This window comes from Thunnus maccoyii, chromosome 17 (assembly GCF_910596095.1).
Source record: "Thunnus maccoyii chromosome 17, fThuMac1.1, whole genome shotgun sequence".
Taxonomy (NCBI): Eukaryota; Metazoa; Chordata; class Actinopteri; order Scombriformes; family Scombridae; genus Thunnus; species Thunnus maccoyii.
In genome coordinates this window covers 26,843,376-26,867,103 of record NC_056549.1, presented here as the reverse complement: position 1 = coordinate 26,867,103, position 23,728 = coordinate 26,843,376, and the positions used below count along the sequence as shown (strand labels likewise).

Sequence of the window (23,728 nt, the reverse complement as noted above, 5' to 3'; positions counted from 1 at the left end):
GTAGCTAAAATGACTTGCACTAACAGTAAAGTCTAGTTTAGTGGAAATTATTGCTAATGTTTGAATGCTAGGCTAACTAGCTATGCTACCTAGCTTCCACTTACCTTAATGGGTTGTCCCTTATATTGATTGTTGTAAAGCAACAGACAGCTTAAATCACTAATGATTTATTGCTAATACAATGTGGATTAATGGTAGGCTTTACAGTATGACGTTGTCCAATCAGCAGTTGACAGCATGTCTCTTTGGTTCTCAGCTGTCAGTCAACTGACGTCCTGGGAAACACCCACCTAAAGGTTGAGGCTCAGACTCTACTTCCACATATAAAAAGAGGATGTCCTTCTAGAGGTGTCATAGTGCATCACAACTCAACAATCACAGGGAGTAACACACTGATAACATCCCAGATTTCTCACTACACCAGGACACATGGCAACATCTTGTCAGGTTGTGTTCTTAGCAAGCTGTCCGGCTGTGATCCAACACTTTATAAAGTAGTTAGCTAAGTAGCTGCGTTTACAGGAGGTTAAAGTTTTACATCCACCTTTTTATTGAAAGAAACTAGAAGTGGAAACAAGTGTGGAAACTTTTGAAGTTCTCTTTAGGAAACAACTATTCAGCCAGTAGTAGTCATAAACAACACTTCTGTAGGTAGCTAAGAATAAACAAAAGATAAGGCCTACTATATGAGTGCTGCTCCTCTGGCCACAAACACAAACGTCACTATGTTATAAAAATGATGTACTGACTAAACCCGTCTGATAAGACACAGGGAAGGTGTCCACTTCTGAGGTAGCCAAGAGAACTAAATTTTAGTAACTAGGAAGTGACCTATGTCCCATGTTTGTAGATGATATAAAGATAATACCAGTGGATGAGAAACTACAGGCTGTTAATCATTAGTCACTCTTTTATTTTGTTACTACTTAAACACAGCATTGTTTATAGTTCAAGCAGCACATCCCGATCCCTTTCTGTCAGGATGTTTCCTTAGGCAAAACCCTCCCTGGTGCTTATCTACACTTAATGCCTTGTACCTTCATGTTTTGCTTCATCTTATACACTTGGCATATCAGTTCCATACAGAACAGGGTATTAATCTTATAGGAGAATAGAACTTCAGGAGCCTGCTACCATAGCCTCCTCCTGGCTGCATCTCACTGCCTGTCCGATCTCTCTCCAGCAACTCTGATTTCACTGTCAAAGAGGTTTCCACAACCTGACGAGGACTTAGTGTGAAGGATACTGCATCCCTTTTCTACTAGAAGTGACATGTGTATACTTCTAATTTGTTTTACCAAATACGCTTTGCAGGAAATGCAACTGCTGCCTCGATTATGTTCACAGGCAGAGTTTTTTTTAAGTAAAGAAAATGTTACCTTGTTGTACTGTATCGCACAGAATTTATAGAAAGTTGCTTGGGGTTTGGTGGTGGGTATAAGCCCATGATTGTGACACTGGTGACTGGGCTTCACATCCTCAGAAACTGGCTTTGGCTAAATGTTAATAAAGTGAAGACATTGTGTGTTGTGCTTGAAGTCACTATTTGCTTTTTAAATATTTAACCAAGGCCATGATTTTTACTGAACCTTAACCTGTGATTTGAGGGCCGAAACATAACCATTAACTACAATATCATGCTTTTGTTGCTACGAGCTGGTATTGTATTACAAAAGCAGATATGTTCAATATCAACATTTTGTAATTTGCAAGATAATTCAATTGAAGACACTTTTGGTTTTGTTGATTAAAAAAACTTAATTCAGGTGGCATTATACATCTCTCAAAACATTTTTGCTTTAGCAAGTTAGTCGAACATAGCTGTAATTTCTGGAGACAGGGTTAAGTGAGGAGGTCAGGCTTCACATCCTGTACCCTGTTAGGCCACTAAATGATTTGGCTAAGATTGAGAGTTTTAAGGAATATTGACAAAATCTTGTGCTTTAAGTCAAAATTGACTTTTTCAATTGCAAAGCTAAAAATCTTTTAATAACCTTAACCAAGTGCAATGTTTCCTCATTGTGCTGATTAAGAACAATAATTTGAGCTGCTTTAGATTTCCTGAAATACTACTGCAAATGAGTTGAACATGAGCATAATCTTTAGGTGACATGCTTGGAAGATAGTTAGATTTTTTCTTTCCTTAACAGTGTTTAGCGTAGATCTGTGAAATCTTTCTATTTTTACTAATTTCCCTTCTTTCCTTTTTTTGTCCACTGTTTAAGCCCAAAAGCACTTTTCCTCGGCCAGGAATGCCAGAGTGCAGTTGCCCAGGGTCAGTGTTGTCCAATTGAGTGAACAGAGGACAGGGGAGAGAGTTGGAGGCACTGAGTGATGGAGCACTGTGAATGGTGTCGCACAAAACACCAGGGAGGAGCCCACTGACCTGTCTGAATGGGACAAGGACAGGAGGAGAAAAGAGGCTCTTTAAAACTCAATCTGGCCAACCGTAAATGTTTGTCCACAGCTTTTCTCCTGCCATTACAGGAATGCTATTAGATGGGCCTATTGTGCCTTGTGGGAATAGCCTGACTCAACCTGGCTGCTAAGACTTGAGATTTGTCTATGTGCTTCCTATACAAAAGCTATAGGAACCGAACACTTGCAGCCACACAAAAGATGTGGAAACGTGATCTTTTTCATAAGCCGGAGTTCTGTGTGAGAGGGAGAGGTGGTTGCTTCCGCTTGCTTGTATAATTGCAGGTCTCCACTCCCCACTGTGGATCTGGCCCCGGTTCCTGCTCCCACCGCTTTGTTTCTTCCTCAGCTCAGGTCCCCCGCCCTCACTGGGAGCGTTCAGGGAATATCTCCTTCTGTTTTGGGTGTGCCTCTGTACCGACACAGATGGCAATTCAGGCACCCAGCATGTCAAACACCACGCTGGGCTTATCACTAGCGGTGACTTCACTGGCGGTGACTTCATGCTCAACACGGTAGGCTTTTATTTGCATATACCACATGTTTGAACCAAACAGGAGCTGTTTTGCAGAGGGGAGGGTGAAGGGGCGGGGGGGAATCTGATAAGAAACAAGAGCTTGTCTTCCCGCTCTACCTCTCTGCTGTCGTCCTTCACTCATGATTAACCAGTTAACAAGAGGCCTCTGAACACTCTGCTGAACCAAGCCAACTGTTCCCACAAGCAACCACATCTGCACACTGTAAAACCTCCAGTATCAATTTATTTCAATCAACTCATCTTTTATCATTCACTCTATCTAATTATACAAGTTTGTCAGTTTCATTGTAGTATAAAGGGCTCATTCTAAGGTAACAAAAACACAGCGATTCTTACTTTCAGGTGATTTTACACTGATTAAAACATACTTGAATATTATATTCCATTTCTGCCAAGATCAGTAGAACATGTATAGTTGACCATTTTTATATTGATTAATCAATTGTCATTTATCAAACAAAAATGTCAAACGTTCTCTGGTTCCATCTTCAAAATTTTCAGGATTTTCTGCTTTTCTCTGTTGTATATAGTCTTAAACTGGATAACTATGGGTTCTGGACATTTGGTTGAACAAATCAAGGAATTCTGAAGATGTCATCTTGGGCTGTGAAAAATAGTTTTAACAGTTTTTTTGATGTGTAAATTTTCAGTCGGCTGAAATTAACCAATATTGAAAATATTTGCATAGACTTAAAACAAGACTAACGTGCTGAACAGCAACCACTGTTTGAAATATGGGATAATAGTGAAAGCAAAAACATAGCACCATAGTAGCACAAGTAGAGAAGCATACTTAAGCCAATGATTGGACTGATTAATGTCATGTACACAACTATGTCTAAAGTTAGCTCAAATTAGCTTACATTAGCCACCATAGGCTACTGGTCATACTGGACCAATTAAGGCTGTAGCAGCAAAACCTTATGAGTATATTGAATTGAGAAAGGCTGTGTTTTATTACTTATAAATTCAACTTTTTATTTGTAAAAGAAATATTGTGAAACGTCTTCTTTTAAAAACTACATAGTCATGCTTTAATGGTTAACATTGTAGAGAACAGCCAGCAAATATCACGTTTGGCGCCATTTTCATGAACTTGTGAGAAAAGCGATCGACTTAAGCTATGTTTTCACTCAGCCATTCAAATCGTTGTGTACTCCAATCACTTTGTACTCTTGCCCTGCATAACTACTTTTTACCAATGTCTCCATGTCCCTAGAGCTCGGCAATAATCAGTATATATAGTATATTTTACCAACAGGAACAATGGAACTATGAAAAATAAGACTTAAATTGTAATAAACCAGTTATCTTTTAAGCAAACCCCCAAGTTGGCCAAACTTAATTGGAAGAGGAAACAAAGATTAACAGTAAAATCATGAAAATAAAACCCAAGTTCTAATAAAAGGTAATTTTCCAATATCAAGTGGTCTCTAAACACTATAAAGGAATGTACCAAACCAAGCCAGCTCTCTGTACATCTGTGAGTGGGCGCAACCACATCAGGAGGAAACACTACATATATTTACCTCAGATATAACTCCTACATGTATCCTGTGTGTGAGCTTGTATATCAGCAAATGTCACCTGGAAGTAATAGTCACCCTGCATTCCAACACTGATGTTCAGTGTTTCTCATTAGTGAAGGGAAAAGTCCCTCATGTTCAGAGAGTGGGCACGGCTGCATTCCTGCAGCCCATCCTCAGGCAAAACACCTACTTCATTTTCATCTACAGTACACAGCCTCCGACTGAACCTCTGTCTGTGTGCGTTATCAGCCAAACAGCGGGTCACAGAGCGTGTGAATGTCAGCTGCTAGTCATTCAGTTTTGAAAAGGTGATTAAAAGCAGACCTACAGTTGGAGAGAGTAAACCCGATGCAGGATCCACCACGTGCTCTGATAAGTTTGCATGATGATTCATTGTTCGCTTTTTAAGGATTTGATGTAAAGCAGGCCTGCGGTTAGAGACAGAGAGTGAATGGCGGTGTGTGTCTGTGCTGTTAGGTTTTAGGGGGGTCAGACTGTTGTTTGTGCGCGTTGATAAGACTTTTGTCTGTGCAGATTGCTGCCTCAGCACAGGCTGCAGCCACAGGGATGCCACTGGCTGACAGATGCAGCACAACCAGCATGTGTCTCTCAGAGTGGATGTTTAGTCTGCCAGCGCACCACATGCCGAGCTTGTACACTGCAAAAATAAATCCATCGCAACAAGTCTGACTGTAGCATATTTTTTCACCTTCTTGTTTTTATTTAAAACAAATGAAAATATAAAATCAGTTCTACTCAGTTCTCTGGAACGAGGCCGATTACCTTGATGTGGAGGAGTTCACAGATTGATGCTATAACACTGGCAGCAGTGTGACTGGACAGTTTATTTAGATGAATAAGTCATTTGGAACCACATCATTTTTTTTAAAACATTTTGTTGCTGACTCATTAGATGGAATGATGATGATGGTGATCACTGCTTTTTCCAAGAAAGAAACGTGGTAATTTATCCAGCATCAACAGTAGACCAGCAGATACTGATCAGCAGATATCAGTTGTATCTGTAATATTTATATTGATGGAATTAGTTTTATTTGTGGCATTTTTTCTACAAATGTGCCCATTTAATACAACTGTAAAGTGAAGCACAGGTTAAAACTAATGGCACCCCTGGGTCCATCTTTACAACCCCCCAAAACTTTAGTCTACATTCTAGCAAAGATCAAAGAATTTCCAAAGAAACCAAATATGTGAAAAGGTTGTAAGACATATAGAATATTTCCATTGACATAATGATGCATAAGAACACATGGTATTTTACTTTGGTCAAAAACATCTTAACTAAAGGGTTTACTCACTAGCTTTTTACAGATCTTTCTGTCACATCCTGTGGTCAACAGTGATCTACAGTAAATATTGAGCTTCTATATAATTAAGCAAACTCCACCTGTCAAGGAAAACCACAAGATGTTGTTGAAAGCTCTGGAAAAAGCTAAAAAGTGGAACTACTGTTTCTAAGATCAGGAATGAACACTCGAGCAGTTTTAAAATTATTCACTGCAAATCACATTTACAGTAGCTTCACTGATGTGTTGGAACTAGAGCTTAAACACCAATCTATTAATTGAAAATGATAGAAAATTAATTAGCAGCTATGTAAATAACTGAGTAAACATTTAAAGCAAAACTCTCTTCAAGCAAAAATGATTAATGTTTGCTGTCTGTTCCATCTCAAAGTATCTGGAGTTTGGACTATTGTTAAGATAGAACAAGCAACTTAAATACATCACTGGAAATTGTGATGGGCATTTTTCACTATTTTATGACATTAAATAACCCCATAAACAATTAATCTATAGAGAAACAATGCACAGATGAATAAATAATGACAATAGATTATATGAACAAATACAGAATATTTATGTGATGCTCCAATAAATAATAATTAAAACGACAACATTTTTTCTTTCTCTATATTCAAAGAAACATAATGGGAAAATGAACTGTGAAAATATTTTATACTTAGATTAAAATTAGAATACAAGTAGCATAGTTCAACATTTTTGGAAATATACTTTTTGCTCTCTGTTTCTGTGCTATACACAAAAAACAAACACAAAACATATAGGGCACAGGTTTTGGTATAGATCTCTATACTGGCACGATGGTACCAAAACTGAGGCTCCAAAGCATGTGTATCAGTCCTGGCAGTGTGGGTCCAAAAATATCAGAATACAGTAACTCTTAAAACCCTTCAAACCATAGATCGGTGCTCTCCTAGTAATCATGATGTAATACAGACTCTGGAAAACATGACAGTAATCAGTTGGCACCTATGTTCTGATTATCTAACCCTGGTAGTTGCCACATGGACAAGAAAGTATAAAAAAAGTTAACACACACAGCATCGTGCAGCTTAACTTAAAATTAGCATTAAAACTGATAGAGGAACATTTAGCAGCTGCACTATTTTAGAGGGTGTGAAATCTTGATTTGATATGAGGTCCTTGAGTTCTCAGCATTTCATACCAGCCTCACACAGTTTCCCTCCTCAAAGGCCTTGACAGTGTTTACATGTGTACAGCCATTCCTTTGATCGTCCTTTCGGCCAGTTGCTCCCAATTAATGACAAACGCGTGGCGAGAATCTCTGACCCCTGGCTTCAGTAAACAGGACTGCTGCTGTGTGTGCTGCGTCAGATCAGCAGTGTTTGAAGCTGGAGTTTAAGGGGCAACAGGAACTGGACCAAAATCACAACTGTGAAACCCCCCCCCCAACTACAAGGCATTCCTGCAGCATCAGGCCATCAGTTAAAGTAAAGCATGCACATGTTATTAGATGCCCTAAGGGTCTGCTCCCCTTTAATGGTGCATTTGAGTGATATTTAAATATGCCTCATCTATCACTGTTAAACATCACATTAGTTTTATTGATGTGTTATACTAGTCCGGGGGTAATTTGGACCACATCAGCCTGTGTGAGGACAGCAATAATACATCATGTGATGTAAGTTGTTCATGTAGTCTCTCATATCATGCAGATTGGGGTTGTTGCAAAGTAGACTAGACACCTTTCTCCCTGCTGCTTCCTCCAGCTCCTCCTCGGGGGATCTCAAGCAGCTCCTGGGCCAGCTGAGGTTATATAATCCCTCCAGTGCATTCTGGGTCTACCCTGGGTTCTCTTTCCAGTTGGGTGTGCCTTGAATACCTCCTCAGGAAGGCGCCAATTGGGCATCCTAATTAGACGCCCAAACCACCTTAACTGGCTCCTCTCAATGTGGTTTCTATGACCCTATCCAGGACACAAGTCTGGCCAGGTCCTAATTATATTCAGTCTAATGGGGTTAGGTAGGGTCCCATTAGGGTGTGTCACAGTCGTGACCAATCACATTCACTACCGTCAACCCCTTTAAACACAGCACTTTCCTTGTCATGACAGACTGGCAGTTTGAAAATCTGGTGGAGAGAGGAAATGAATTACCCCGGCATGTGCATAGTTGGAATCTCACAACATAGGCTCTCAGCAGAGGATGTTTTTCAGTCATATTATTTTGTTATGGTGTAGTCAGAGCCACTAATGCCAACAAAAGCCATAATCATGTGTATATCTTCTGTCACTTCCTCTCAGTTAGGCCAGCCTGTCTGTGGCTCTAGGGGCGTATGCAGTGACCTAGGACGGGGGAGTAGACAGCTGAGTGGGTTGATGTGATCCAGGTAGGTCAGAGCAGTGGGTGTAAGAGCTCTCGAGTAGGTCTGTGCACTCTGTGTTCTTTTTCATTGGTTGCTGGTAATCACAGAGAGGCCAGCTGGGGGCATAGGAGAGGGAAGGAAAGGCTCCGTGGCTGCCGGCCAGCTGGCAGCGTGCTAACCTTGGAGGGGTTGTTTTGGGTGTTGAAGGCAACAGTTCCTGGATATCTGCTCCAGGCCACAGCACTGCCCTGCTGCACCTGGTATTTTTACACCAACAGTGATTGTTGCAGTAATTCAGCACAGCCCACACCACATACACAGCACACAGTGTTGTTAGTCCCGTTCTTAACTAAGCGTGTAAAAGTAAAATGATATAATAACAAGCATCTCATAGACTTTTTGAGTTGCTGCTGTATCTGTTGGTAGGTGGTCAGGGTAAGCGCTTTTGTTGGATTATTTACACCATTTTATGGAGATTCTACACAGATCTTCATGTTGTTCACATAGAGACCAGATCAACGCAGAAAGTCGGTCTGTGCTAAAGGCGTGAGTTGGATAAACCAGGTTAGAATGAAAAGTGAAAATAGGTACATCATCCATAGCCAGTGGTCTGTTTCTCTGGCCATCTCAGCCATTGTGTCACCATAGAAACTAAGAGAAGAGGCTGCTGTAAGAGACTATTATGTAAAAGCCAGGTAAAGGGTCAGGCATAAAGTGACATCCCTATGCCTGACCCTCAGTATGACACAATCTAGTTTTCAGGAATTGACTTAAAACAAAAGAACTGAGATGAATCTCCATGTTTGCCCCTCATACCTGCCATTGAAAAAAAGAATGGATGACAGAGGTCGTAGGGCAGATGTAAACCAAGACCCAATTAAGATCCGTTCACCTGACCCACCCCCAGGGTTTGATGCACTGTCCCCATTAGCGACAAAGTAAATGCAAATAAATACAAATGCAGATACAAACATGTCAGCCTAAATTTGCCACACAATCTGATTTTAAAAAAGACACTGTTAAGGACCTTTAAGGACCCATGATCAACCCAAGAAACACCAATTCCTGTGACCCTGAATAACCTTGACCAACCCTACCCAAAGTATTTACTGAAGACATGGGGCACGTGAGGCGGATTAGGCAGTACAACATACAAAGTGGGTTGTCATTTGCATTATACTTAAACCTACATGCTGTGACATTTGCAGACATCCTCTGTCCGTAGAGGTTTCTGAGGAGAATTTGGGATTTTCCTTTAAATGGAAAGAGAGACCGAAACGGTACCCTGCCAGTCAAATCAAGAACAGAATAATGTTTTACCTGAAATAAAGGCAGTTCCAAATGTTTTCATAATCCAACAATGTCTAGTGAGAATCTGACCACCTTGGTAGCTATGCTAAGAGACTTGTCTATATGAATCTATTCTTCCCATCTTATACAGTTACCTGTGGAGTTTAAAATAGGTGATTACTGAGGTCAATGCATTCATGTTCTTTTAATGTTGGGTGACAACACCAGTAGGTCAAGGCTCTACGGGGTATGAGGGCAACACTTTTCAAATTAAGTCATGTTTTAGCATTTTTGACCCATTGTAAGATTATAAATCAACTACTTTAGCCAGAGCATGATAATGACATTGCAGAACCATGGCCAAGGGCCCGCATGGTGTACAGACAAATAAACCGACAAGATACAAGTGTAAGGTGTTTTAACATAAAAGTGAGTACAGAGACTATCACTAAAGGGCTGTAAGTGCTTGGCCTTTTACCGTGCATACTACTGACCACTGAAGATTATGACTCAAGGTTAAAATCTGACTCATGTGACATTTTCATCGAATACAAGTATATACTGTAATGCACTGTGTATGTGTGGTATGTGTAAACATACCATAAAACAAAGTGCTTGTGAGATTGTCCCGCAGCGTGTGAAACCTCTGCCTGGCACTATAATTCTCTTAACTTTCTCCAAATGGACATTCCAACAATTACACCCCCTTTTCTTAGTGATTGGCCTGGTGTATAGAGGTGTAAAGTAGGCTGAGTTTGAACTGCTCTCTCGAGCTCATTCTTCAAACAATTACTTCCATCACTTTTTATGGGTACAACCTTGTGCAACACCATAAATGCTTTTGAGGAGAAATTGTCCGAAATTGTATTAATTTAACACAAAACAAGACATGCAGGAAGACACAATATTCTTAGAGAGAGGTAGGGGAGGCAGTGGGATGCAGCCAGTAGGAGGCTACGATGGCAGGCTTTTCACCCTGTCTCTGAGTGTGGCCATATGGAACAGGCCTAAACACTTCTGCCTTTAGATGTACAATCTACTTTATTTTGAGAATACTGAGGATTTAACCCAGAGAGTGTCTCATTTGCTCATTTAATATCTGTTTCTTCTTGGCACCTCCTCATAAGATAATGCTGACAGTATGTTTGAAAGGAGATGTATGATTGTTTTTAGAAAAAAATGCTTTTATTCTCCACTGACTTGTAGCTAGCTGGTGTCGATGCCAGTGCTAACACACCGCTAGTCAAATGCCAATTCCTCTGAAACGAAAACACCAGTGTGAAAACATCCTGAATGCCTGATTAGTGATCAGCAGGGGGTTTCCTGATTTGTATTTTTCAGAATGCCAAAATCTGTGTAAGAATACAGAGAGAAATCAAAGAGGTCCTGACAATACAGTATACATTCAGGCTCTCAACACATTTTAACAAGCCTGGAGGCAGAGCAGGATTGTACAGGGAACACCAGCAGAGCGCCTTTCTATGACATAAATAATGAATGCAAAACCAAGATTAAGTAGAATTTTAGATAACAGCAGGCATTGGAGGAAATTATTTTCTTCCACAGAGAGAAATCAATGTTCTCCTCTGCATTAGGTTCTGTTCAGAGGTTTTATTTATAGGTGAACAAACAAGATTAGAGATACAACTGATGAATACTGCACAGGACTACTTTTGCTCTGAGGTATTTTATGTCCAAGCACTGAAGAAGTGAGAAAGTGACCTGAAGGTTTACAGGCATGTTGTGGCAGTTTCTTAATAAAAGAAATGTTCAAAATCCTTTTTTAAAATTGTAGGGAGGTGTGTAGGCAAAGGATGGGTTTTGTTAGCTGGATCCATTTTGGATGTGGCATTCCAAATGTACAATGTACAAAACATTCACTCATTTAGCCAAATAGCTAATACAGTATTTAATGTATTTGTTAAAATATTTGGTAATGAGATGCCCCGGTAGACTACTGGAGACGTGTACAACATAACATTTTTGGCATTTTTCATCAGTGGGTGATCCAAAATGGAAACTCTTCAACCTCTGGGGAGAATGAATGTGCTTATGCTTATGCATATTTAATGTTTGGCCACACTCTCATTCAAGTGAATGGGAAGGTGTGTCCAACCTTTTGACTGGTACTCAGAGTGCAAAATTGACTTTTTTGTCAACCGACCAAATGGTTAGTGAATGTTAAGATTTTACTAGCCACTCAATTGTTTTTTTCGGCTGGTGAGTGAAGCAAATATACCAGCCTCTTGAATTTTTTACCAGCATTTGGCTGGTGGATGTTGTTAATTTTGTGCCCTGCTGGTACTGTATTAAATTTTGAAATTTCTTTTGTATTAATGGACATTTTTGGCGCAAGAGGAAAAGTAAATTTGATGCCAATCTGACCTGTAATTGTCATAATAAATTGCACTGGACCAAAGTGCCAAACAGACTGATCAACAAACCATCACCCTCTCTAGGCCTCTCCACTAGTGCAACTAATGTGTAAGTGACCTTTAAGGCCAGATGAATTTCTCCATATACACCAGTTTAATGAGTCGTTGTTGTGGTGATACTGAGTAGATTTTTAATGAGAGCTTTTGTTCTCATCCTCCCCATCTGTCTGGGTGTAGAAACACAGAAGGCTTCTCCTCCATCCAAAGGATATAAGCTCATTTATTCAATAGAAATGTGTAGTATGTTTGCTTTAACAAGCCAGTGTTATCACACTGAAACACAATCAGTCTAATGACATACCAAATGGCTTCCAAATATTTGTTGTCTTTCAGCTTTTCATTATATTGGTGACACCTGGTTGCAGTGATTCACACAGTATGTAATTGGTATGTTGTTTACTGCAGCAATCATACTATTTTTGTGTGTCTTTGTTTGGTCATTCGGTAATCCTACCAAACTCCCCCGCCCCAACTGGAAAGTGCCAAATGTAGTATTGGCCTGCAGTCTGATTTGCACATACAGTAATGGATGTGGAATATGAGGGTAGACTCATTTGAATACAAATTTAGCTGAAGCATGGAGTGTAAGATTACAATTTGGATGGTGCTGACAAGCTGACAATCACTTGGCTGCAAACAGTCCTCTCATTTTTACGCTGAGATTTGGAAACAAGTATTTTTATATACAGATTCCTGATTTTATAGGTCTGTACTTGTTTTATCCACATTGCAAGTGATAGTGACACTGTCTTAAATCATGACACTGAAGAGGAATAAAGGCTGCCTCACATGTTCTGTGCTGTAATCTTACTGTATACATGGATGGGTTTCAGATGCAGCTTTGTGAGTTCCTCTTGTGGTAAAAAGATCCCAACAACTCGCCGCAGAACAACCCTAAGGTTATATATGTACATGTCAGACCATTTGTTTACCATATTCGACCTTGAGTGGGGGGTGACCATAACAGATATATAGTAATGTGATGCTTAAATTTATTGCAAGAGAAACCTACAGATCCAGTTAGTAATAAAGGAGAAGTAATCTGTTTCTGTAGCCCTGTGCAGTAGGCTAGGTGTCTCAGATGACTGGTGTGTCATGTTGAGACAGCAGTTCTGCTTCTCTTTTGATAACAACTCAACATCCAAGATTGAATGGAGCGATTACATACAATCATGGGATTACTAGGTGTGAGGGCGCTTAGCCAGAGCATCAAGAAAGGTGATAGGAGGCAGACTCAGACTTGTTCAGTGACTTAAAAAAGTGATTTATTCAGACCAGTGTGACCAAAAAAACCCCAAAAAACAAAACAAGTGTCCCAAAAAATGAAATCAATCTTGGCTTAATCTGGTTCAATTTAACAAACTTGGGCGCAATCATGTTCACACAGCTACACAGACATCCTCTTTCCTTTCTGCTCTCACCCCAAACAAACAACTCACCCCTGAAAAAGGCCGTCCAACCTGTTTAGGCAGAACCATATTTCTCACTGGGTGTTTCAGTCTTCCACATCTATAACAGGTAAACAACAATGCTACTTGTATTAGTTAACATTGTTTACACACATCATCCAAAGCATAGTCCTCAACATAAGGCTGCGTTTGGACCGAATACGGAATTGTGTGAAAAAGGCAGCCCTCCCATTCATTTGAATGGGGGCAGTGCATTCATGCTGTTGGAGAGAATAAAATTAGAAGTGTAATAAAAACAAAAACAGGATTGTCACGCCTATTTCCACTTTTATTCAAACACAAATAACAAGCAACCAGGTGGCTTTATAACAATATGATAGATATAGAAATCTACATTTATGGAGAAACTCACAAAAGCTGAAATTCTAAATAATTTAAACATTTGATGTTGCCTATTCGTGGCTCAGAGCCTGCATGTCCCAGATGAAATTGTGGCTGTTCAGAAGGTTAATGTTTTGGCAGAGAACTGATCAGATCCGCCTCCAGTAACTGAATTTAATTCCAACAGCTAACCACTATCATATTCAATTTCTCACATTTATAACAAACCAGATTTTATGAAAATAAGCTCAGAATTAAGCGACTTACAGTTGATTTTGTTGTGAAGTCTGCATCTCTCAACACACATTGTATTTGTTTACTTGACTGCTTAAATGATTAATCACTCATCAAAATTATTTTAGATTAATTGCAGAAAGGTAGCCCATGTACCAATTAGCAATCAGTGTCAGTTCACTTAACATTTTGTAAAAGGCATTTTGTCCAAATCATCAAGTTATGTTTGACTCATCACCTGAGGAATCATATTTGATGGATTTGTAGAGGCACTCTAATCCATATCTTCAATATATTTTGTCTCAGTGGGGATAGGCAGTCTGATATAAGGGTTTAGACCAGCATTTTGTTGTGTTGACACGTAATGCTAATAAGGTGCATCAATGCACTGCACCCATTTTTGTGTGTTTAGCGGAAACAACTGCAAACCTGTAATAGCTCCCTAAACCCCTCTGTGGCATTCCTCTCGCTGAAGATAAGAAGTGATGCTGTAGAGCACAATGAGCACATTATGTCCTGTCACGCTTGTAATTCCCTTTGATGGATGGAAGGAAATTCTTCGTCATGTGACACACTTGCACTGCTACCCATGCCTGGATTTAATCCCACGTCTGGGGCTACTTTTTTCTGCGTGGGGTTTATGGGAAACAGGTTGAACATGTGCCCCATGCTGCACAGATCATCGGAACTCTGTAAATTGACTGGAATTAAACAGTTAATCTCAATTGGGCTTTTCTCTCCTCGACAAGACCTCTTGGACCTCTTTCCCTTGTACTCCATCAGAGGCTAATTGTGAGCTCTGTACGACTGGGAATGTGAGCTCTCCCCCCTTGTTGCTTGAGGGCATATGTACATATTCTTTGTGGAATGCCGGAAAGGCATTGTTGTCTTCTTTTGAAAGGTCTTCTGAGGTCTATGAATGTTATGTTCCCAAGCCCTCTACATAGTGTAACTAACAGTCCGCTAATTGCTGTAGTTGGAGTTTTTCGTGGAAAGAATGACAAGGATGTGGTCACAGTTGCTTGGGATTTGTCCGGAGGGATAAAGGCGTCAGTGGACACGTGAACAATGTTGAAGAGGGATACAAAAGGAGCAGCTATGAATTAGGGACCATTTCAAAATACCATGGCTGCTGAGCTGAGAGTTATTCAGTTGGTTCAAAACAGTCTTCAAAGTCAACAAGATACAACAGTGAAACAAAAATAAGGCAAGGTTGACCTTTTGTAGTATTTATTATAGTGTGTGGTTGTGATATTTCACTTTAACCATGCTATACACAAGACCAAGTAGCACAAAACCAAGCTGTCTTGTAATAATTCAACAGTTAACATTCACAAGAACTTTTTGATTAAAGCTGGACTTGGCAACATCAAATATTGGTGGCTCCAACTCACAGAAACATGTAACTGTGATAAAGTTTTAAGTTAATAACCAAAAAGACTAAAAGGCATTTTCAAACTTGCGTTGTTTAATCTGAATTGGATTGTGGTTGGTTTATCCTTCTTTGTATTATTGGTTTGAGCAGCTCTGAACACAACAGTCATACTCTGGTGCAGACAAAAACAACTGCACCGAGACCCTTTAAAGGAAGTGGTCTCAGTCCAGAATCCTGAGATTCAGATGACCGATTTAAACAGTTGCTAGCAGCTAGCTGGAGAATGACTGAAAGTCCAGCCTGGACTAGCATGCAGAGAACATTCTCCAGTCATGGTGGTGCAAGAGGAAAAGGGAGGGTATCATCAAAGTCATTAGGATACATGAAACACATAACACCAATAACACATGACAACATTTCTGTTTTCATTGCACTGGCTCCCTGTCTCCTTCAGGATTGACTACAAAGTCCTGCTACCCACATACAAATCCATCAATGGACATGCGCCTCCTTGCCTACAGGAACTGATCATACCACAAACCTCCACTCACACCCTCAGATCTGTCAGCAGCTTGCTCCTCCAGGCCCCCAGTAATAAGCTCCGCACCATGGGGGATCAAGCCTTCTGCTCTGCTGCACCATGCTTGTGGAACAGCCTTCCTAACAAACTGAGGACAGCACAGACCCTAGTCTCTTTTAAACAAGACCTAAAAACCTTTCTATTCAGGAAGTCTTTTTCATCTTAACTCTTATGACTATTCTCTTTACGTTTTGTGTTTTATGTTATTAATACTGTATCACTTTGAGATTCACTATGAATGAGTACAAATTATGGTACAAATTAAATGTATTATCATTACTATTATTATTATTCATCTTCTTTGGGCCAAAATTTCATGACAGTCCATCCAGTAATATTGAGACATGGCCATCCCCAGAGCCCTGCTGCTAGCGTGGCTAAACATCATGTAACGTTGCATTAGTAAATAGCAGTTTACTAATGCAACGGTGTCACCGCAAGAGTGTCCAGGGACTTGCAAGGTAAATGTGACTGAGGAGGGTCACCAAGCTAGTGCTACTACTCTGTGCTTAATACATTCGGCTGTGCAAGCTATTACACTCTTATCTAATAGCTGACCATTTGCTGTGGTTTCAACTGTGTGCCATTTTATGGGTTTTCATAGACATTGTTAAAATGGTTTCATTACAGCTTAAAATGATTGAAGGTAATATAATACAATTTGACATTTTGGAGAGTAGTACCAGCTACCAGGTTTTATTTAGCACCAGTTTATGTCTCTCAAAATCAGTGGAAAATGTAACATTGATGACATTTGAATCACAGAAAAAGGTATTTCTTTGTATTTAAAAACCGAAGGCAAAAGAACAGAGAAACAGGTTGTCTAACAAACATTATCCTAGTTTTTCCTTTTGAGTGAAAGGTTGTTGGCCATTTTATAGTACAAGTAGCCAGGCAACAAAAACTAAAAATAGCCTATGAATACCTACCTTAGGTTGCGCAACAAGCACTTACCTCAGAGGTCAACAAAGTCAAAGCTGCTCTGCTCATGGTTGGCAGTTTGAATTTGCATGAAGTTCACCATATGTAAAAGCACTGTGTGGATGTAGTTCACTCGCAAATCTCATTGTGATGGTTTGTGACAGTTCGTGACAGACGGTTAAATTTCATGCCAAAATCAATCCGTTTCTATTGCACTACTACAATTAGCAATTACCAATGTGAAAAATTGTCTTCTAGCCACCTTTTTCCCAACGGGGTGCCACTCTCTTGTGCAATCATTGTTTTAAAAGAGTTTTATTTGAAGTAGAACCACAATAGTACTGGAACTTTATGCAACTTGATGGAGGTTAACAGTTAATTCCCTGATAATTTGCCTGTTTCAACCTTCTCTTTGCCCTTAATGGCATACTTCAATGAAGGCATTTAAATAATCATGTAAATAGAGGTGGAAGTAATACGGTTTTGATGCAGCTTTTCTTGAGTCACTCAGAACATCTGTGAGCAAACATAGAGAACCATAATGGGCAATGCCTATTTAGAATAACATAATGACTCACCATGCATTTACACATAACCCCTTTCTTTTAGCTTTCACACACTCTCACCTTAAATGGTGAAATGAGTCATTTATATCATATGCAGTGTATCTGGAAAATGATGAAGTACATTTTGATAATCAGCCCGTGTGTTAGGTGAATAGATGCTTTATCACAGCTAATTTTGTTTTGCTGCTCTTTTCTTGTTGAGAATAAAAGGTCTCCACGTTTCCCCGGTGATAGGGCCTTCATCGGTTACACAGTCATCTTGTGTAAATGGGGAATTCAATTACAAGTAACAACAGTGTTGGCTGAGTGTCTCTGGCTTGTGCGTCAGCAGCGTCTTTGGTAGAGAAAAGGCAATTTTAAAACAGTAAGAACTGCTGAAGCTGTCACAGCCACTCATCCCTCTCCTTGAAAAAAAAAAAAACAAACTTACATTTTCTCATTTTGGTGTTGATCCATTTCACAGCATCCATCTATATAGCAGTAAATGCCGTTTTGCAGCCAGATCCCCTCAGTGCTGTTTAGTTTATCAATCTGTGTTTGTTGTAACCATGGCAACAGTAGTAAGCCCTTTTAAAATTTATATGGACTTGACATATTCAAATATTGAACTTTATCACCTGTTGCTTCTTACAACATTATGCAAATTACAGTATGGTGTAGTGAGTGATAACATAGTGGTTTAGCATGTGTAGTCTATTTACAGCAAATCAAATGCGCTTTACATCACTGATGACCATTTTTCAAAGCATGTGTAGAGTGTATTTAACTCACTTTTCACTGCGGTATAAAAATCAATTTGCAGTGAATTTAAATTTGCTTGATGCACACAATCCCTCCTGTCTGCTTTCAGTGTTGCCAGCATTAGTTATTGTATGGCAACCTAAGTGTAAATAGATTTAAATAATCCTTATTACCAGTAGTAACATAGCTTTGAAAATTAAATGGAGACATGGTTACTCTGATCAATTACCAAACTCATGCAAGTCCTGATTGATTTACATACAGCTGTGAAATTAATGAAGACAGGAGTAGTAGTAGTAGTAGTAGTAGTAGTTTCCTGGTAAGAAAGACATTCAAACATCATAAATGTACAACATTTATATAAAAGTCATCATTGTGAGGTACATATAATTTATGATTAAATAAAAAACAAGGTTCTAATTTTAACTACATACAAAAGACATGGAAATCTAATACGTACATATCTCTTGTATGTAATTTCAAAAACATGCTTGCTAAACTATTATTTTGTCAGATTCCTTCCATTACTAAAATAAAGGTACTACATTGAACACTAATTTACAGGCCTTACTGAGATATTTCATCTGTACATATCCAGCCAATTGTCAAGCCAGTCACTTAATCTGTACAAAAACTGAGGGGTAAAAAACGTTAAGTTGTGGTTGTTGGTTGTTGGCTGGGTGCAGTGACTTAATTTCAGAAGACCTGTTGGGAACGTTATCAACGTGGCTGATAAGTTACACTTGGCAACTTGTGAGGTCATCTTAGTCTGGATGATGATTTATTACATGCTGAAATCTTATCAGACTGGTTTGTGTGCTCCTTTCTGTTTTAGGGGTCAGTTTCGATTTATTAGATTGGAAAGGTGCAGTATGTTCCTACATAAAATGTTGTCTATTGTAGCTGTAAAGAAAAGGAAAAAATCCAGATGGAGGAAATGAATGAGATGCTTGATTTGTTGTATTGAGAAGCCTGCAGATGAGAGGCATTGAACAAGAGCAGGTTCTTTAAATGGCTGCCAAACTAAGAGTAATACAGTAACTCATTTTTATTAACCTTTTCCCATCTGTTCCACCAGACATGAAAAGTGACATGAATATAAACAGTTAAGCATGGACATTCAATATGTATTGATAGATTCTCAGACTTGGAAAAGCTCCTCCATAGCCACAGAATACATCATACACTACTCCCCATGATGAAACTGATGTGAAATCTCTGGAGTTCCCTTTTAAAAATAAGTAAAAACTGACAAAAATGAAAAAAGCCATCATCAATGGAGCTCCGATACTACAATTCACCATGGCAACAGGTAAATAAAAGGCAGAACTTCCATTTTAATCCAGTGGAGTTAGTATGTGGACTGTGAACGTTTATCTTAAAAAAGATTGCAGTGACAGAACCTGAGTCAGAGTGGGGAAAAATAATTAATAAGTTAACACAATAAAGTTTTATTCAGCGTCGTCCATTAACACATCATTTACGAGACTTGAATTTTCTTAATGGATGATAAAGTGGTGGAATCAGATTGTGTATTAGGCTATAGCCTACATTGTCGGGATGCACGATATTGTTTTTTTTTTTTGACAATATCTGATATGCCAATATTTTCCAGCTCATTTTGGCTGATTGCTGTTGCTGATACCGATATATATGCACATATTTTTTTCCACCTGGCTGAAGAGACTATTATGCATGCAATCATAGATTGTACTAAGTATGATCAAGAAAGACAAGGAAGAACTTAGGAAGACTGGAGTTCAGCAGGATCTCAGCATTAAAACTTTAATGAACTTGCCAAGTGGGTGGAGCAGTAGTTTTGTTTGAGTTTATTAGACAGACAGGATTAATCTGTAGGATTTAATCCGGTCCACACTTTGAAGCTAAAGGTAGCAGTAATGAACCTAATGCACTGGTTGCCAACTGCTGTTACAAGCCAAAAGAAGAAGAAGAAGAAGAAGAGTGGTATATCAGAGTGGTACATCCTGTCAGCCCAGGTGTTTCCTATCTGTGCAGCCGAAGACAGGAGCTCCTCCATGGACTGTTTCACCCTGACAGTACCGGTGCTTCCTCCGCAGGCTCCAATTCACTGAGCTTCCCGACAGACCTGCTGCTTCTTCCAACTTTAACCTGAATAACAAACTGAGGCTCTCTGTGTGGATCCAACTGGAGCACCTTCACCACGCTGTCACCAGGACCGTCAGTGTGAAACACTCCACAGAGGGAAGTACAGCCAGGCAGTGGAGAAGGCAATGAACCAGCCTGTCATGTCGGCAGAAATGTTCATTTTGGGCTGATGTCGATATTTCATTTTAAAGCTTTTATCGGCTGATACCAATGACATGCTGATATTATCGTGCCTCCCTACTACAGTGCATTTTTACATATATATTGTATCAATTTTAATCTGACAAGGACAAAACACAGGAGGCAGCAACTGAAGATAAAAATATAATTGAAGATTAAAAATATATATAAATCAAACAGATAACGCATATGTTATATAGAGACAGATGATTGTAAGCTCACAGTCTGATCCAGTAATAATGAGATTTGTGATTTGCAGTTGAAAAGGCGTCAAGGTTCAAAGCAAAAGACGTCTGTTTAGATCTCAACAGCATTCAGTGACTATATTTCAACTATTTTACCAAATGTAGCAAATTTAAACAGTCACTGAAATGCTGTTAAAAGACATTCAGACTATACACAGCCTATTTAAAAGAGTCACTTTCAAACTACATTTAATTTGCAGTCTGCAGGTGCACCACAATCCTGCTCACTCATAATCTCCAACATGATATGAAAACTATGATAGGAATGTTCAAAGAGTGCCATATCATGAGTGGTAGAGATAATTATTCATTGATCTTATGTGACTAAAGTTTCATACAGATTTTCTACCATGTAGGTACCATGTTTCCTGTTACCATGGTAACTGACCCTGGGTTTAAGTTACCTCTCTTTCTGGAACTGAGAACCCAGTTTCCCTCATCTCAGGGTTAACAAACTCACAAAGACACTCTTTCTGGAATACACCACAGGACTGAAGCCCTTCAACAAAATATAACATTGTGCAACACAAACTACTCAATTGAAACCTATATTCCATTATTTGTGTAACATGGCTGAAAAATTAACAGACAAATTGGACTGAAATTAGCAATTTAACACAAAACAGTAGTAATGTTGGGAGCCAGGGCCCAGTGAAAAAGGGAGAAGCAACCTTTTCACATTTTTTTATAGTGATGAACCCGCAAAGAATTATTACAATTCCCCTTCACTCTATGTAGCATTTTAGATTCTTTTAGCTCATTGGTTTGGTTTCACAGCTCACAACTTTCATTTCAGTTGCTTCTCAAAATCTGATCAACCGCAATGTACACTACCTGCTTAGCACCAAACAGCACTGACAAAGTTAGCAACTATAGCTAGTGAACACAGTGGAACATTTAGCAGCTAAATAGACCAATATTTTCTTTAAGAGTTGGAGGAGACAAAACATAGCTAAAAAGGGTGAATATTGAAATCTTAAATTCATCAGGTGGCCAGAAACACAACCTCAAATGAATGGTAATATTGCCCATTGCCCTCTTAGATGTGTAAGTTGGCAATTGTACCTTTATATTGCTTTAATTCAGAGGTCTTGAAACAAGTTAATTTAACAGAAACAAATGAGGATTTACTGCAGTTGTATTTTTGCCTTGTGTGTGAAAAAAAGTAAAAATTAAAAAAAAGATATAAGATTCACTTTGACTCAGAGTAAGAGCTCCTTACCATCCTATACACACACTAGGAGCAGTGGGCAGCCGCAGTGCAGCACATGGGGACAGACTCCATTTCTTTTGCCAGTGCCTTGGTCAGGGGCACTGACAGGGGTATTAACTCTATTGTATACCATATCAAAGACATGTATGTATGTTAATACATACACATACATACAGGAAACTGGAGTACTTGGTGGAAACCCACACAAATATGGGGAGAGCATGCAAACTCCACACAGAAAGGACCTGGGGTTCAAACCCAGGACCTTCTTGCAGTGAGGCAACAGTGCTAAGTGTGTGGTGCTGTGCTTCCCACACTGATTCACCAGGGGTTTAAATCAGGGTTTGCTGATGCAGGAGATGAAGCTCTGTGTTGTGTCTCAGTGGTTAGGAAGACCTCACTGTCTGCCTTTTCAGACAGACAGCTGAGTTATGACCACAGTCTTTACTGTATATGGGCATCGAGCTTCAGTCTTTGAACATGATGTTCACTTTGATTTCACTGCCAGAGAAGAGACTGATTTCTGTCTTTTGATATCATAGAGGATATATTTTAATTACTTTTGGAGGAATTCTTTGAAATCCTTGTCTCCTCTATGACATGATATATATTTATTGTAGATTATAATTGGTACATTGTGGTTACTGAGTACCACACTGTATTTTTATCTGGATATTAAACCCACCCGTGAGTCACTGTGATGTGCTTTAATAACAGGACTGGAGATATTGACAGACGGTCAACTAAGGAAAAAGAAGCACCCTGTGGATATGCAAAGGAAAAATCACTAATCCCATAAGAAGCCAGTGTGGGAAATAGCTGAAAAGCCATGAACTGCCATGTTTTGCAGATCTTATGTAGCTTTATTAATGGGCTAAAAGAATGGTGTGCAGGGTGTTTTACTGCTCTCAAATGTAAAAATGGGTCAAATTTGACCTCTATGGTATGTAGGGTTACATAAAAAACATCCACAGAAACTTGCAACATACGGCATGCACTATAGTCCACAGGCTTAATACACTGTTTACTGAAACACTTGCAAGCTCTGATGAGGGTGGAAACACAATACAGAAGTTCAAAATAAATTAAATAGACTCTGCAGATGTCTTCACATCAGTCTTAACAGTTTCACTACCAGCTTTGGTAAATTTTAAACAAATAATTGTAACAACCCTACAGCCAAGCTAGTGGTTCTGTCAGACTGTACTGAGGCATAGGACTGGGCAATATGGCCAAAAATATCAGTAATTATCATGATAAATGTCAAAGTTTAAAGGCTGATTTTTACTCCTGAGTGAAAGTTGAAGAAACCAGACGGTTTGTCCAGGGTTGGCAGGTCTGGTTTAGTTATTCCTCTGCCTCCTTTAGTGATAATGGTACATGTTATAAATGTAGTTTATTTGCTGTGATGGAGGCGAGGCTCAGTAAGTTAGAAGCGCAGCTCTGCACCATGGAAACCCAGTTAGCCAGCCCCCAGTTCCCTGTACCAGAGTTTGGTAACTCCTTCCACCACTGGGAAACTACAGAGGAGAAGAGTCTGGCTAGAGACTTAGGGCCCTGTTGTGGTGGTGGTACCAGGCGCTTTGAATGGCAGAGCGTAGTGAGTGGGAGGGAGCGTAGACCTGAATGAGGGAGTTCAGGTAAGCAGGAGCTGTTTTAGTTGCTGTTTTTGTAAGTGAGTTTCAGGGTTTAGAATTGTGTGACCAGTGTGGTGTAATGCTGTTTTGGGCTGGTTGAAGACCAGCTGTGTCACTGCGTTCTGGATCTTCTGCAGAGGTTTGAATGTAATGTGGGGAGGCCTGCTAGTAAGGAGCTGCAGTAGTTAATACGTGATATTACAAGAGCCTGTAGCTGTACAATGTTAGTAAGCTAATGTTTAGTAGCTTAATGTTTACT

General features: G+C 39.5%; 1 protein-coding gene across 4 annotated transcripts in view; it reads left to right on the top strand.

Annotated features, from left to right (window-relative positions):
* lama4 (laminin, alpha 4) overlaps positions 1–23,728 on the top strand; it is a 265,332-nt gene that overhangs the window by 12,599 nt on the left and 229,005 nt on the right. The gene's annotated exons all lie outside the window — the stretch shown is intronic.